At 42.1% G+C, this 17,318-nt stretch overlaps 1 protein-coding gene across 19 annotated transcripts in view; it reads left to right on the top strand.

Moving 5' to 3' along the window:
- HMBOX1 (homeobox containing 1) overlaps nt 1-17,318 on the top strand; it is a 113,887-nt gene that overhangs the window by 27,072 nt on the left and 69,497 nt on the right. Inside the window, exon 1 of one of the 19 annotated variants that reach the window (XM_065681892.1) lies at nt 15,125-15,215. The exons of the other annotated variants lie outside the window; for them this stretch is intronic. The gene's annotated coding sequence lies outside the window, so the exon portion shown is untranslated. Of the gene's footprint in view, nt 1-15,124; nt 15,216-17,318 lie in introns of those variants that run through there. 19 annotated transcript variants of the gene reach the window in all.

The following is a 17,318-nucleotide window of genomic DNA, read 5'->3' as shown; positions in this document are numbered from 1 at the left end:
AGTAAGCTTATGCTTTGAATAGACCAAGATTTGAATGGAACTTTTTAAAAAGTCAATAAAAATGTAATTCAGAAAACCTTTTTTAATGTTCCCATATGAAATCTATAAGAATATCAATGCAGAGAATTTCTTAGCATTTTTTTGATGGTGAGTGCAGTCTAGGTTTGGTAATCAGGGTAAAAGAAATGTACGAAGCTAGTTTTCAGCATGTAATACATATTAAGTTTCTTTCCCCATATTAAATTTCTGTCCTCCCAAAAGAACTGTAACAGCATATTTCTTTTCTAGCAGCATAAAGTGTGTCTGTCGCACAGACAGGTTCAAGGGGTTTGGTCACTGTTTAAATTCACAAAGGCAGGTAGATGCAGTTCTGTTTCTCTGCAGTTAAAACCAAAAGTCTTTCACACTTTTTGTGGTCCTAAACCACAAGACTTGTTGAAGCTGTAGAGCGGTTATAATGAAGGCTGAATAAGAATAGCCAAGAGATACTGGTCTGTTTAGATTTTCTGTTACATTTATTTTATTAAAATTGATGGGATGATAACAGTTCTGTCTCAACTGTCAAGAGCACCTTAAATCCTTTGGTAGTTAACTATTTGCTTATTGCTCTACGTTCTCAGGCACAGTAAGTACTTATGGTTAGGAAGAAAGGCAATAGTTTTGAGCAGAGCTGATGATACATTCCCATCTTCAACAGTATCAAACCTCTGATGCTTCTTACAGCACAGTTGCTTGTGCTCTGCTGAAAACTGTTTCTGTATTTGGCTGGAAGATCCTGCAGGCCCTCTCTTCTTCCCCCAAACCCCCTAGAATTAATTCTTCAGAATGTGCATTTCTACTTTTGTACCACTTTAAAACAAATGCTCCACCATGGTGATTTACCAGCACTCTGTTGTTGAATTTTCTATACTGTAAATCAGGGCTAAAAGTGAGGTCCCAACATTTTATCACTGTCAGTTTCACTTGAATTCTGTATTGTCAGGTTATTCATTTGCTGCTATTTGTGTTCCTTGGTGATGCTGTGATAAATAGCTTTACCTTCCATCATTTAAGTGACTGCTGCTGGAAATGACAAATTTTTACCAAGTTCTTTCACATGTTAAGCTCTGCTTAATAAGTTAGAAAATATTTTTTTTTTTTTTTTCTGATGGGGGCGGGGAGGAAGCCTTTATATGAATGCAACATACCGTTGCTGTTCAGATCTGTAAAACTCAAAGGAGGGGGTAATGGTATATACAATCTTGTGATAAACCAGAAATGTCTGTTGTTATATCCTTCGGTGCTTATGTCCCACATCATAGATTACAGTATGCCAGAGAGGGACTCTTTGTCAAGGACTGTAGTGATAGGACAAGGGGTAATGGGGGTAAGCTTAAACAGGCAAAGTTAAGGTTAGATATAAGGAAGAAGTTCTCTCCTGTGAGGGTGGTGAGGCCTTGGCACAGGTTGCATAAAGAAGCTGTGCCTGTCCCATCCCTGACAGTGTTCAAGACCAGGCTGGACGAGGCTTTGGGCAGCATGGTCTAGAATAAGATGTCCCTGCCCATGGCAGCGAGGTTGGAACTAGATGATCTTAAAGTTGGAAAAACGCAAACCATTTTCTGATTCTGTGGTTTTAATTCCCAGTCTCAAAAAAACCTTTGCACGTATCTGAACACAGAGCCTAAGTTGGTGGCTGCTGCAGTGTACTGAGCCAGTCGGAACATCAATTTAGAAAAAAGGTGAAACAAGAGTAGAAATATCAAATGGTAACTGCTATTTACTTTTACTCATAATACAGGGGGTGGTAGATATAAAATGAAATGGAAAGGGTATCCTTCAGGATATATGCCAGCTGTGATAAAATACAAGGATTTCTTGCCTGTTGCTGTGAAATACCCAATTCCTGATACTCTTATTTATCTGGTCTGTCAAAAATATGGACATGGGAGTAGCCATACAGATTTATGGTTCATCAGTCCACACAGAGGCAATTCCTGACCAGCTGTAGCGGGTACTTTTTCTTGCTTAGTTGAACAGACAAACAAAAATGGGATGGGAATGTAGGGCAGAAACAGGACTGGAAGCAAGATGTGAAGTTAATCTAAAAGCTGAAAATGTGGCAGTGAAAGGATGATGAGTTGAGTTCTGAGATGATTCTTACAGGGGAAGGGAAGGGCAGACATTTAAAGTGAAACCATTAATAGCCCACCCATTTGCTTAGAGTTGTTTAAACCCAGTGTGAAAGCTTCTTGTAAAGAAATGAGGAGTACACTATTTTCTGCGTTAGCTGTGGGGAGTACAAGAAATAGTCAACCTAATTTTCAGCAAAAAAGTCGATATTAGGAAAGTAATTTCTGTGTTGGACTTCTGGAATAGCTCACTTGGGGAGTCTTAATATTCTGGTTGCTCTTCCCTGAGTTGCTGTAAGGTTTTCCTGCCAGTAACTTCATCTCAATGCAGCAACAGTTATCTGTAATGTCTAAGTCATCCTGCAATAAAAGGGCCTTCTTAATCAAAGATGGTAAAGTCCGAGACAGTCAATGCTTTCAGTATTGGCATCCTGTTCTGCTAAGGCAGTCCCACGTAGGAGGAAGACAGACACAAAAAGTGATTTGGCTGTAATGCAGCAAAACAAATTCTGGCCAAATTGTGGACTTAGAGTTAATGGGTACACGGTGTTACTCTGCAAGTCTCTATAATGCTGACTGGAAATCAGGGTGAGTTTGTAGCCTCTTAACTACTTAAGATGGTTTTGTTATTTCAAGTTTGGCTTCAGCTAGTGAGAAATGGGGCACTTTCATGTCTTATAGTTCAAAACGAAAAATGTTTTAAGAATATTAAAGGTAAATCTTACTAGATTGCTTTACAGGAAGTGTAAGGCTGTGATCTAATCCATTTGTATGCATGCATGTGTCATCTCCCCTTCTACCCCAGCCAACTGGGTATTGACTTACGGTGTCAGTTTTCTCCTTGATGTAGAATGAGTCTTTTCTGATGTACCGTGTTTTACAATATATTCACATGCTCTGGCTTGTGGAACGGCTGTACATAAATTGTGCCCAGGCCATTTAGGAACATAATATCAATGCAGGGTCAAACTGATGGTCAGACTAGCCAGATTACAGTAAAAACACTACTTGCAGAAACTCAGCCTTTATCTGGCAGTTGAAGAAGTGGCAGAAACCGTGCTTAGGGCTTCAGCTTCATATATTAAGGCTGACAAAGTTCAGGCCATTCAGCATCTCTACTCTGCTCCTGGACAAATCTCTCTCTCTGTTTTCTCCGTAAGCCTACTTGACCTGCCTTCTGCAGCCCACCTGCTGTGCAGCTCTTCTCAACAAGGCCACTTGCTGGTTCTTGACTGATCGGTCTCAGTCATGGGTAAGAATAGATCCAAATTCCCTTTGACAGGTTAAGAGAGTTCCTTAGAACCCATTTGATTGTTCCCAAGAACTTCATATTCCCAAATTTTAGATATGAGCAGTATTTTGAAATTTATAGAATCATAGATTGGTTCGGGTTGGAAGGGATATCCATCTAGTTCTAACCCGCATGCCATGAGCAGGGACACCTTCCACTTAGACCAGGTTGCTCAAAGTCTCATCCAACCTGGCCTTCAACATTGCCAGGGGTGGGGCAGCCACAGCTTCTCTGGGCAACCTGTGCCAGGGCCTCATCACCCTTATAGTGAATAATTTCTTAGCTGATGTTTGTTATCTACATCATAAAATATGAAATAAAAAAAGAAGTTATTAAATCAGAGTTTGATAAAGTGAAGAGGTTTATTTTTGTGTTAGGGAGGGTATAAGATGTATTTATTCACTTTACATTTCTCAACTTTTCCACTTTCCTTTCTATCATTTGACTCCAGGAGCTGGAGCTTAAAGAAGAGCAAATGCGAACTGTGAATGTGAGAACAGTGGGAGAATGGCTAAGATATTTTACTTTCTGATTTGGATTCTAAAGAAAGCCCTAAAAAAAAGAGACTGTCAAAGTTACGCCACTTTTATTTCTCTTTTTCAAATCCTTAAAGGGTTCCGTTAGTGCAAATCCTTGGTGAGAACTGTGGGGAGTCAGCCAGCACTCTCTAGTTGTTAGCCCTTCCCCATGATCCAGATAGCTCACTGTGTGTATCCTGCTTTTCTTGTGTTGTCCAAGCACCTCAATGGCAGCAAGAGAGGACAAGGCAAAAACATCCTCTTGGAATAGACTTGGTGACTTTAGTTTGAGAGATTTAGCTGCGTAGCTGTGTTGATGGGGGGAAAGGATGATTTCTACTGGAACAGTAATATTGCATAGACGACAGTGTTGACATGGTGAGGGATTACTTGATTCAGTGTACTTGGTCCCCTGTTTCTGTTGGAATAGTGATAAAAGCATCTTTGTGTCACTGTAAAGAGATGAGGGAGGAAATCATACCACTTTAAGTAATACAATATTGTAATTTCCTAGAGTGGCGAGGCTGGAGTTTAAGGCTCAGGTAATACTGGGTCATAACTTCTCCCACTCCATTTGCTTGCTAAGATCCTGAAAGGATTTTGTGAGCCTTCCACATGAGTGGCATCTTAGTCCTACTGCTGTCACAGCATGCACAGTCTGTCATGATATTCTCCAAGTACACTGCTGTGGTTTTTCACTCCCAAGATTCTGCTTTTAAATTAGCTGTTTTAAGATACCTTGCCCATTTAGAAACTGGCATCTTCTTGTAGGGACATGTCGTCCCTTCTACTGTCAGAAGAAATTCAGGATTTTTTTAATGCAAAGTGTATATAGGAAGATCCATCTGTTTTGGCTACTGTAGGAGAGAGAACTCATAACCAATGCATGCAGTGAATTTGCACTCACATCCTGAAACAATGGTTTAGGTGCTTGATTAGGAAGGTAGGAACTGAGGGAGAGATATCATTCATAGTCTTCAAATGTCCTCAGCAACTGCTTGTCCTCTTTTGTTCTCTGGAGGATCTTCCAGCAGTCTTACTGCTATAATTTTTGAATGTCTTCCAGGTGTTCTTTAAATTGTATGACTAACCTCAGTCATGGGAATTAGTGGTGTTTTCAATGGTAAGTTGTATTTAAACGGGGGGTAAACCATTAACAAATAGTGTCCTTGTAGGATACTATTGTAGGACAGAGATTTATATGGCAGATAAGTGTGCCAATACATTATCAACAGGATGTAAAGAATCATAAAAGATCTAAGTAATAAATGAAGTTGAAATTAACCCTTTAGATAAGTCAGTATTTAGAACTAACTAAAAAGTAAAAAATTCATCCTATAGTATTCTGTGCTTGGCAGCAGAATCGTTAGTCAGCAAAAATGTGCAGAACTTTGTGAAGAAATGATTTCTAGATAATTGTCTGTTGCAGACTGTCTAGAGGAACTCACATTTTATTTTTGGCATATTGCATTATTGCATGGTAGCTCTTACATTTTAGAACTCTTGTGTTGATTTATATATCCTCCAGTCCTCTGGTGGACATCCAATTTCCAAGCTTGGATACCTCTGTTCAGTAACTAGAGTAAAAATTTTCAGTTCTCAGATAAAAAAAACTTTCCAAGATACCATCTCTGCAGCTCTAAGGACAGTGGTGAAATGATCAGTGTGATAGGTCTGAAAGAGTGCATAGGTAAGACTTTATGCTCATTCCCATCTGGATTTTTGAGTGTATACACTTGAAGGGGTTGAACATTCCTCTGACCAGCATACATGCACTTAGGGAAGGCCATGACACTCATAGAATCATAGAATAGTTAGGGTTGGAAAGGACCTCAAGATCATCTAGTTCCAACCCCCCTGCCATGGACAGGGACACCTCACACTAAACCATCCCACACAAGGCCTCATCCAACCTGGCCTTGAACACCGCCAGGGATGGAGCACTCACAACCTCCCTGGGCAACCAATTCTCTGGAAGTTCAGAATCAAAATACAAGTAGTGTGTGAATTAAAAGAATTTGGTTTTTCTGTCATTGCCCTTAGAATTGGAAACCTGTAGTGTAGGCACTAGGGCTGAATTATAACAGCAGCTTATTGCTGGAATTGCCAGTGTTTAGTATCACTGATACACAGGGTGAAGTCATGGAATCATCATGGAATCGTCGTAGAATCATAGAATGGTTTGGGTTTGAAGTTACCTTAAAACTCATCCGGTTCCAAACCCCTGCCACAGGCAGGGACACCTTCCACTAGACCAGGTTGCTCCAAGCCCCATCCAACCTGGCCTTGAACACTGCCAGGGGTGGGGCAGCCACAGCTTCTCTGGGCAACCTGTGCTCCAACAGCTCCACATCCTTCTTTTGCTTGGGCCCCAGAGCTTGATTGCAGGACTGCAGGGGGGTCTCACCAGAGTGGAGTAGAGGGGGAGAATCCCCTCCCTCCACCTGCTGCTCATGCTGCTGGTGATGCAGCCCAGGACACGGTTGGGTTCAGTATTGCACTGTTAATTAGGAGTCCTAATTGTTAGAAACATGTTAGCAGCCTGTGTGGCAGCAAGTCATGCCAGGAAGGTACAGTTCCCACTGTTGATGATACAACTGTGCCTCTTGAAGCATGTTTTGGGAGGATGCTGCTGACTCATCTGTGGTACCACAGCAGCTGGCAACAGAGGGGATAGAAGCATCCATCCACATCACAAAAAGTCTTACAGCTTTTTTTTGAATTGGCAACTGCTGTAACTTTAATTCAAATCTGAATTACACATGTGTGTAAAATGGCCAGAGTCCTGGGTTTCTCTCCAACAGCTACGTCTCTTTGAGTGTTGGGGCTGAATAGGATGAGGTTAGTGGGCTCTGCATCATTTGGTTGGGTTTAAAGTAAAGTGTGTGTGCCTGTATAAAAAAAAAAAAAAAAAACACAAATATAAAACACTTCTGGTAGTCTGAATGGTGAATAATAAAGAATCTTCTGTGATCTTTGAAATACAGGGTGTAGCATGGTGACAGAGTAACAGGAAGACGTATCGAAAAAAGATGAAAGTCAGAGCTGGAATAATTCTTCAGATGGTTTCTGTTCATTGTGTTATCGCTATACACCAGAGTGGTCTGCCGCTTTGAAGGCGAGTCAACCTTGCTCTGAGATGCTCTCTTTTGAACCGCTGTTTGAGCTGTTAGGTACCTGACCCATTTGTATAGGAGTGAGGAGATACCTTAAGACTGCTTGACTGCATGAAAGGGTGGAGAGCTCAGCTCAGGAAAACAGCTCCAAGAAAATGCTTGTGCGAAGGGATTTTAGAAAATAAGCTGTGTTGTGGCTAGGAAGCTTTTTGGTTAGCGGGAAGTTTGGGGTTTTCAGTGCTTTCCATAAAAAGGCAGTCCAGGAGATAATACAGCCCAAGGAAGAAAGGGTTTGTACATACCCTGGATGTGGCACTGGTTCATTCTGTGAGCAAGGAGAAATAGCACAATGACCCATAGGTGTTACAGAAGAACTCAACATTTGGGAAAATATGAAATATCTGAATGTGAGGAATAAATTAATGTTTTGTTAGCTGTCATTTTGGCCCCTTTCCTGCTGCTTCCTGAGCACCAGCCTGGACTGCATCGTAAAGCACAAACGTTATTTGGTTCAAAACCAGCTATAATAGGTAATGCATTTTCTGCTTGTTTCTGAAAGTGGAAAAACTTCATGATCAATCAGCTATGAGAATAAATTGATGGCAACTCCACCTGTCTTCAGTACTGATGATTTAATTCTTCCTATTCCTTTGCCTTCTGTGCTTCTCACAGTTACCAAGTTTCCTGCAGAAATTTTCTGCATTCAGTTGCATTATATTTGAAATAAGAAAGTTTTCAGAGAAGTTAGGAAGTGAAAATGGAGTATATAATGGTAGCCATAACTGTAGCCGTTGCTGCCAGTGACAGCTATAATTATATATGGGGCGCATACATTCTAGCAGATGCTTCCCATTTAAACCACACTGGTTTCAGCATAGACCAAATTTAGGATCTAAGCGTGGTGACCATAGCACTTGCTAAATCTCTCATTCCATCTTCTGCCATTTACTGTCTTTCTCAAATGCTCAGTGAGACTTTTTTCCTAGTTGTTCTATGGAACAGCTTTGATTTTTCTCACTTTGTGGTTATTTTAAGCTTCAGAAAACAATAAGAATGTACTTTTCTCTCTCCCCCCCCCCCCCCCCCCCCCCCCCCGCCTTTCCCCTGTGCTTTTATGAAGGCAGAATCTGTGTAGATAAAGCACAGTTGATCTGTTAGGGATTACTGTTTCTCAGTTATTCTTTTGCTCTTGCATATCATGCCTTTATGTAGAAGAATATTTAAAGGTGCTGTGTAGAACAGTGAGATGAAAGATTCTTTGTGCATTGAAGTATTCTGGTGTCACAGGAGTCCACCTGTTCCCCAGTAACTTTTTTTTTTAAAAAACCTGAAGTTTATTTAAAGTGATTTTTAGTGATCATAAAAGCTGCTGCATTTTGACAGCCTTAAAAATTGAAAGGCTGTCCCCACAGGTGGTGGCAGCCGCACTATGGCCTGGTATTCAGGGCACAGGAGTGGGAATCAGAAGATCCAAGTTCTGTTCTCATCTTTATCACAGGTGACCTTGAGCCAAGTAGCATGTCGCTGAGGCTCAGTTTTCTGTAGAGAGTTTTACCCTGGCTCATGAGGACGTTGTAAAGATTTTCTACTCTCTTAGGAGAGAAAAGACAAGGATAAAAACTTTTGGCATCACTGTCAAGCAACAGACCTCTCATCTCCAGTCTCCCGATGAAGAGAATAATTGGCAGTTTTCAGGATGTAGCACCACAGCCCATTGGAAGTCACGAAATAAGTGGAAATACTTTTTGTCTGTGCGGCATTGGCTCAGAAGAGCTAACCAAATGTTTTTCATGCATGTCCAAAAAGATTGTTTCTATTGGCGTGTCCTACCTGAAATCTTAGTAATTTTTGTGGAGAGCTGAGCTGACTGAATCCAGAGGTCCATTTGATGTAGTGTGTCTCAAGTAGTGGTCAGACGATTAATGCACCTATCCAGCTCATGAAGCTATTCCTCTGATTAAGTAAGGAGGAGTTTTCTTTTTGACCCTTTCAGGCTATCAGCTTAATTCCCAGAAGCTTCAGATTTAATTACCCATATCATTACCACAACATGCATAGCTGCAGATTTTATTAATGACCATAAAATTATAAAATCCTCTCTAAAATGAATGCAGATTCCCAGCCAGAATGTCCTTTCACACATCAGCTCTAGTACAAGTGAATCCCACAGGTTGCTGTAGCCCTCTCATGTCCTTTTGTCAAATGCCAAGCCTAGCTCATCCGTCTTTCTGCACCTGGTTTCCTGCTAATTTACCAACCACTAGCTGCTAATTTACCAACCTAACCCTAACCCATTCTGTCACCATATTCAGGTTTTCTTGCCTCTAAATGGTAGCTGAGCTAAAGTTTGACCCTTCTCAGAGCCCATTTTCATGCACTTAGCAGGAGACTGACCTTACCCCTCTCTGTTTCGAACTCCTTCCGCTCACTGAGTTGCTTTTGTTCCTATCCCTAAAATGTTCTTTAGTCCGTTTCAATTCCTTTTCCCTGCACAATGCTTTATGACTTTGTAAATCAGTCTGAGTGGAACAAAATCAAATGCTTCCCCGAGATCCCGATAACTTATGTCCACTGTTTCACTCTTGTCTAACCTAACGATTTGGTCGTATAATAAAAAGGATTTCAGCAGATTTGTCAGGCATGACCTTCCTTTTATGAATCTGTACTGGGTGTCCTCTACTAAATTATGCATTTCCAAATGTTCTGCAATTTTGGCTTTTATCAACACTCGCAATACATTCTCACAGCTGAAGCTGGATTTCCTGTTCTAAGAGAATTCAGCAGAATTCTGTCACAGCCCAACAAAATACATCAGTTTTTCAGAATTTTCCATAATAAAGCTTCCCTAGTTTCTACTTTTTGCCCTCATCTTACTGGGTTCTTGACACAGGAATTAGCATTCTCTTCTTTGTAGCTCTGAGAGTACTCTGTGTTCAGGAAATAACAGGCTCGTTGTTGGCAGTTCAGCAGGTTTGTGTGTCACATGTAGAATGAGTTGCTGAGTCTCAGGCCAGTTGCAGGTAAGAGGATGTAGTCTGGTAGCTCAGTCTCGTTTTGGTTCCAAGCTTCCTAAATAATTTCATTTGATACTGGAGGTCAGTTCACCTCTCTGTGCATCTATTTTTCTGGCCTGCTTCCTAAAGAGTATTTTACATTTCAGGCTTGCTTTGTGCTTTTGTCTGAATATTTATGTGTGAAGAGGGAATGCAAACTCCAAATCCTTCAAGTGTTACTGCTTAAAGCCCTTATACTTATGCTTATACCTGCTTTGAACATATAGCTTGCCGCTTGGGCTATGCTTCCAAATACGGATTTCTCTTGGAGGTATGTTCTGACCCACCTACTTTGCACTGCAGATATATTTAGCAAAGTTTTGCCGTAATTGTCCTAAAGCGCTGTCCCAAAGCTGTCATCTGCTCTTCTGCCTACCTCCTTCCCACTTACCTTCCATGCGTCAAAAGCCACCTGCCAGAGTTCTGTTTCTGTGGTCAAGGCTATCTGCCACAGACACAGCTCCTTTTTGATGGTAGGTAGAGCGCAGAGGTTAAACATCCTTGTCCTCCTTGTGTGCTAGTGGCTGGGTAGCACAGATTACCTAGTGTACATGGGGTCAGGGCAACCCCAAGCACAGCTACAGGCTGGGTGGAAAATGAATTGAGAGCAGCTGTGAGGAGGAGAACTTTGGGATTTTGTTTGATGAGCTCACCACGACCCAGCAATGGGCACTTGCAGCCCAGAAACCAGCCATGTCCTGGGCTGCATCACCAGCAGCATGAGCAGCAGGTTGAGGGAGGGGATCTCCTCCTCTGCTGCACTCTGGGGAGACGCCCCCCCTTCAGTCCTGCATCCAGCTCTGGGAGCAACAGCATAAGAAGGATGTGGAACTGTTGGAACAAGTCCAGTGGAGGCCATGAGTACGCTCCAAGGGCTGGAGCACCTCTGCTGTGGAGACAGGCTGAGGGAGCTGGGCTTGTTCAACCTGGAGAAGAGAAGGATCCAGGGAGACCTTAGAGCAGCTCCCAGTACCTAAAAGGGCTGGCAAGAAATCTCGGGAGGGGCTTTTGACAAGGGCCTTGTAGGGACAGGACAATGGCTTTAACCTGACAGAGGGGAGACTGAGATGAGCTCTTAGGCAGAAGTTCTTCCCTGTGAGGGTGGTGAGGCCCTGACACAGGTTACCCAGAGAAGCTGTGGCTGCCCCATCCCTGGCAGTGTTCAAGGCCAGGTTGGATGGGGCTTGTAGCAACCTGGTCTAGTGGAAGGTGTCCCTGCCTGTGGCAGGGGTTTGGAACTGGATGAGTTTTAAAGTGCCTTCTAACCATTCTGTGATGATTCTAAATTTGAGTTAATTCCTCTGTGTCTGTAGCGAAGATCATGAGTTCTGCGAGAAGCTCACAAAGTTATGAATGAGACCAGCAGAATTGGAGACTTTGTCATCGAAGTCTCCAAGTAGGGGGAATTTTGTGTTTTTCTTAAAGCAGAATGCATGGGTACATGCTTCTTGATCCCAGTCCTGGCTCATGCAAAGCAAAGGTGCTGTTCAGCCTGGTTAGGTTGAGGGCAGCACAAGAAGTTCCTACATCTGTATCTCAATGCAAGAGCAAAACATCTGGGCATAAAGTATGTTTAAAAACCACAGAAAATGGTTCTTTTTTTTGGCCTGGACTCAGCTTAGGGGGGAAAGTATCAGTAGAATACTTGTTGGGTGTGTGTCTGCCCTGTATCTGCTGTTTATGCCAGGAGGAAATTGCTAGGTTATAGAGATACTTAAGTTATGACAAGATTATGGAAGACACTGCATCTAATGGTCTAGCTTTGCTTTAGAAAGCCAGATTCTGCCTCTCTCCTTCAGTCTTCCTGTTAGATGTCATCCAAGATGGATTCCAAGTCCAAAAAAAAAAAAAAAAAGCCAAACCAAAAAGTTCAAGCAAACCTGCACCAAGTGAATCATGCCTGCTAAATTTAAACCACTTATTATGGGGAGGAAAAAAAAAGAAAACTTGGATTACAGGTTTAGCAAGCATGAACACATATTTCAGCATATATTGCCGTATTTGTAATTGCCAAACTACTGATTTCTTGGAACTCTGCTATTAGCATTGTTAAGCACTGTTCCAGACAGTCACTCCTATAAATCCCTGTTGATATATTAAGCAGGAGAAAGCTTTTGCAACAAAAATACTTAGCTGGCAAGTCATCTTCATTTGGGGAGTGCTGTCTAGGCTACAGGGACAGGTAGAAAAGGTAACTGCTAGCTGTTACTTGCTTGCTGGTTTGGGTTGGGGGGGGCTTAAAATTCATCCAGTTCCCAGCCCCCTGCCATGGGCTGGGACACCTTTAACTAGACAAGGTTACTCAAAGACCCACCCAGTCTGGCCTTGAACTCTGCCAGGGATGGGGCATCGACTTGCTGAGCCCCCAGTTGATGTTTGCTTGAATGTTATTGCCACTTTTTTATTCATTTATTCATTTGGACAGAAGTGTAAGAGTGTATGAGGTTTCTCTACAGGGTACACTTATAGTGTGAGGGCTATAGTTTGCTGATTCTTTGTCTCCTTCTTATGCTGTTCAGGCAATAAGTAATGACAGGAAAAACACCTCAGATCATCAAACAAATGTCTTTTTCATGGACAGATAGTATTCTTTTTCAAGTGTGCTATTCCAAATAATGAAGTGCTTCAAACCCTGAAATTACGACAGCACATCACTAAATTCTGCCATATATATATAAATGGTTTTTTTCATACACCAGTATGACCAGAACCTTTTCATCACTGCCAGTCTTCTGACCAAAGTCTTCTCTGCCTCTTCTGAACTAGTCAGTGGGTAGACATAAGATGGAGTGTCTTGAGAATAAAATTGTCAGAGTGCAACTTTACCTTGGGCAAAAATGATTGTCCTTTTTCACTCGCATCTGCTGCACCATGTACCTCTGCAGGGGTGAAAGACCCCCACAGGCTTTCTGGCAAAGTATGAGAAAAAGAGAACTTGGATCACAGTATTTGCTTGACATGGATAATACATTTAGAGGTGGTCCTAATGAAAGTCTGGGCCGTCAGAGAGGAAGAAGAGGGGAAAGTGAAAAAGGAAGGTAGAGCTGCGGATCAGTGTTTTAAGCACAGCCACTTGAGAAGGGCATGGGGATGGAGAGGGGCAAGGAGACTTGTTTGTTCTGCTGCTGAAGTGAGAACACATCTCCACATCCCAGCCTGGCTCCAGCATAACTGGTGGGCTGCAGATTCCCAGATAAAAGCTAGTTGTATTCCAAAGTGCACAACAGATGAGTGTCTATGATTGGTCATGAACCTGCCTTCAGTTGTGAGGCAGAGGGCAGGTCTTCGCGAGACTGCTGTGCTTGTAGTCTCTCCTTATGGCATGATTTTATGCAGACTTGTTTGGGCATGGAAAAGGGTGGATGCTTATTTTATTACAAGTAACTGAAAGCTCACAGAGCTTTTCAGAGCATCGTTTAATGTTTTGTAAAGTTCCTAACAAGTTTATTCATTGTACATCATGTTATCAGGTTACTGTTTGGGAAAAGGGAGATGATCATTTTAAATCCAAAACCTATTTTGAAAAAGATAACACGTAAATTTTATAGAGTGTATTTGCTGTTGCTGAGTGATACCACACTCCTCTTAATACTTTGTTTGTGCCATACAGCAAAAAGAACATAAGGCATTACTTCTTCCATGGTTGTTCCTGGTACTAGTAATAGCAGATACACTTCTGGTTTCTTTCCTGAAGTCAGCAGCTGGATGTATGTTTTTCGGCTTGCTTCAGCTGCATGTGCTTACATCTTGCATTAGACATTATCATATTCACACAGGATTGTGCAGTAGCAGTTTTTTGTGGCTGCCAAGTGTTTGAGGTACTCCTGTCCTGCAGTTAATCTCTATCAAATAATCTGATGCCAGGTACGATTTCTGGAATTCTGCTAAAGAAGGATTGGTGGCATCTGTGAAGATGCAGGGGGCTCCCTGCAGGAAAGTCCTAGATAAAGGGTGGTCTCTGCTGGTCCAGTCAGATGAATGCTCCGTTTTCTTGGGCCTCTTGTACGCTTTGCAGTGCCTCTCATTTCCATGCTCTTGAATTTGCCTATAACCAGCGGTAACCTACATAGCAACAGTGTTAGTCTTCATGGTAGACATTTGTATCCTCTGGGGCAAGCAAGGTGCAGGTCTCAGTGGAATTGACAGCCAAGGGAAGTCCTGTCTTTTAAATGCTATATTTTAAGTCCAGCATGTAAAACTGCACAGCTTCAAGATCAAAATCCAAGCTCTGTAAGCACTGCAGTCCCTATTAGTTGTCCTCTAGACACTGAGAAGACTAGTATGTTTTCTCATCTTTGTGTGTCGTGTCAGTAGTAGGCTGAGATTAGTTTATTGAAGTTTGATGTTCTGGATGGATGTTCTAAAGGTACTGCTGGCCATCTTGGACCCACAGGATGCTGTGCTGTTTCTGGTTTTCCTTCACTTGAATACCTATTGCTGCATGAGGTATGCAGGGCAACTCCGTCAGATTCTCCAAAGTGAGCAAGCTCCTCCCTGGGACCTGGAAGCCATGATAGCAGTAGTTTCTTTCTTCCTAGTTTGCACTGCTAGGCTTTATGTGCTTGATCTGCATGCTCTTGCACCCAAATTTCAGTCAAACAGGGTGAATTCCTCTGTGCCAAAACTGATACTCTGTAGCTAGACTTGAGAGATGGCAAACAGTGGGGCACTTGAGGAGGTTAAATTCTGCCAGAGCGTACGGTGTAGTAGTTCATTTGAGCAGCCTCAGCTGGTGTGAAATTTAACTGCAGCATCCTTAGGATCATAATGACCAGGTGTGGACTGCACGTGAGCCTGCCTGAATAGACTAAGCAAGCAGAGCTGACATCTAACAGTGTTCTGCAGTGGAGGTATACTTGTGGCATGCAGACATTAAATTTGGCAATATAGAATCTCATTTCAGTTGGCATAGCCAGTGCTACTATGTCACCATATTCCTAGCAGAAAATTGTCAAGGTAATTAGTGTTAATTGGGATCTTTTCTGAATGAGCCTCTCATTTATTGTATGTTTGGCCCAGGCTTGGACTCAGGGACTTGGCAATCTCCCATCTGCAGTTCTGTCCAGATGAATGTATATGCCTCACAGTGTACGAATCCAGAGTCCTGGGTGTAATCCCTACTGTTGGTATGTAAATGTTTTAAATCTTCATTCTAATTTAGGGTACATCTTGCCCGTTGTAGCTCTGTAGGGGTTAGCTGGCATTGGACTTCTTCAGCTCTCTGCTCTTGCCTTTTGTCTTCTGACATGCAGTTGCTTATTTTGTGACAGCTTCTGCTCTGTTTGCAGCGCAGCGTCAAACATTTTTGAACGGAACCTGTCAGCTGAGAGTCACCATCTCCTTAAAATCTCTCTCGTGTGAATGACCATCACTCTTCCTCATCCATTTCAGTGCTCAAACTGATCTAAATATATTAAGATAACCTATTTGATCATTAAGTAAGTGGTCTTTGTAGCAGCCGTTAGCTACAAGTTTGTGTGCTATGAGTTCATTGCTGTTAGTCTTTCCCCATTGAGATTCACTTCCAGTTTTAGCTGGAAAGCTAATTCGGATCTGACCTCTGGTTCCACTCAAGTTTTTAGAAATGATTGGAGGGACAACATACTGAAATTAAGCATTAAGGCTGGAAGCTTATTTGTAAGCAATAATGGAAATATAACCCAGGGTTCTCCACTGAAATGTGTCTGCAGATGTATCTTGATGATAGTGTTTCATTTTCCAGCTGCCACTAAGGACAAAGCAATACTTAACTGTGTTCTTTTACTGGGACTGTGTTGCCTCTTGTGTATCTCTTGGACTTCTAGAGTAACTTGGGGTCCTTTCTGATGAAATACAGATGATCTCGCCTTTCTACAAGTCTTGTGTGTGTTTGGGAAACCCGATGATTTTTGTGACCTCAGTTTTTCTGTAGAGAGGATCTGTCTGCTTCAAAAGGGAGCCTGGCCTCTGGCTTGCGCTATAGGTAATGCCACCCAATTAGGGAAGATTGTTTTGTGTGGGATTGGAGAGGGAAAAGAGAGAAACAATTTGAACAGCAGCTTTTGGCTAGTTGTTCTCCAGGGCATGCTGTGGAAACAATAATTTACTTGCTTGCTCTTAAGTTTACCAACTGTGGATTTATTGTAAGATTGGGGGTGTGTTTTCTAAAGGGGAAAAGGGTTCTTTTGGTGGTTTCCCCTCAGTTAAAGAGTTCTGAGGAAGAGGAGGATCCAGTCCCTTAAAAAAAAAAAAAAATTGCTGCAGGCTTGGCATGATGTTATTATATTCCCTCACCGTAATCCCAAAATATGGCTTTCTCCTGTGTTGTACTGTGAAGGTTTTTGCAAACCAGCACACTATAATAAGACTGAAAACAGCATTGATTGGGTTTAACTTCTGAGCAGTTTCTTCAAGAATTTTTGTGTTCGTAAAAAGTATGTTGTCTTGCTCCCTTTGATTCACTAGTGCAGGTTGCCCAGAGAAGCATTGCAGTCTCAAGCCTTAGAGATACTCAACAGCCATCTGGACAAGGTCCTGGGCAACTGGCTGTGATTGAACAGGGGGATTGGGCTAAAGGACCTCAAGAGATTCCCTTCAACTAGCCCTTCTGTGATTCTGCGATTAGAAGGTCACAACCTGTCCCTTAAGATCTCTGCCGTAGCAATTCATGCCTTGTTACCTTGCAACTAAGCCAATGTGCTCCTTGCAAACATGGGTTCAAGGTTACACAGAAGCTGCAGCAAATGCAGTGACTGTGTTGCTTGTTTAGGCACGAGTTTGCACAAGAGCTTATTGTGCACCTTCTTGAGGGTCTGCGCAAAACTGTGCTCAAAGTACAGATCAATGTGCTAACTTATAAAGTAGTGATATTTAAATAACTTGGAGCCTGGATACTTGGGAAACAACTTTTCTCTTTGCATTGCAGTACAAAGGCAGCATAAAACTGGATGCAGTGTTCCGCCAAGCCACAGCATGTGCTCGGGAGATGGCAGTTCTTAGAGAAGGTTCTTAACCTTGCTTTCCAGGGCACAAGTGTAACACATCCTCAAATCATGTGGCAGAGCTTTTTTATTTTTCCTCTAATAGGACTATTTTGGGAAAATGGGCTAGAGAGTCCTAGATTAGATTTAGTATTTTGGACACTAGTCCTACTTTTGTGCATGCACACAGATGAATTTATCTGTAAGTTTTGATACAAATGCAGTAGCTTTGAGTTTTAAAAGCACTGGGTAAACAACAGTCTGACCAAA

Source organism: Lathamus discolor, chromosome 5 (genome assembly GCF_037157495.1).
Source record: "Lathamus discolor isolate bLatDis1 chromosome 5, bLatDis1.hap1, whole genome shotgun sequence".
Lineage (NCBI taxonomy): Eukaryota > Metazoa > Chordata > Aves > Psittaciformes > Psittacidae > Lathamus > Lathamus discolor.
The sequence above is the reverse complement of the archived record's forward strand: the minus strand, read 5'-3'. Positions and strand labels throughout refer to the sequence as shown.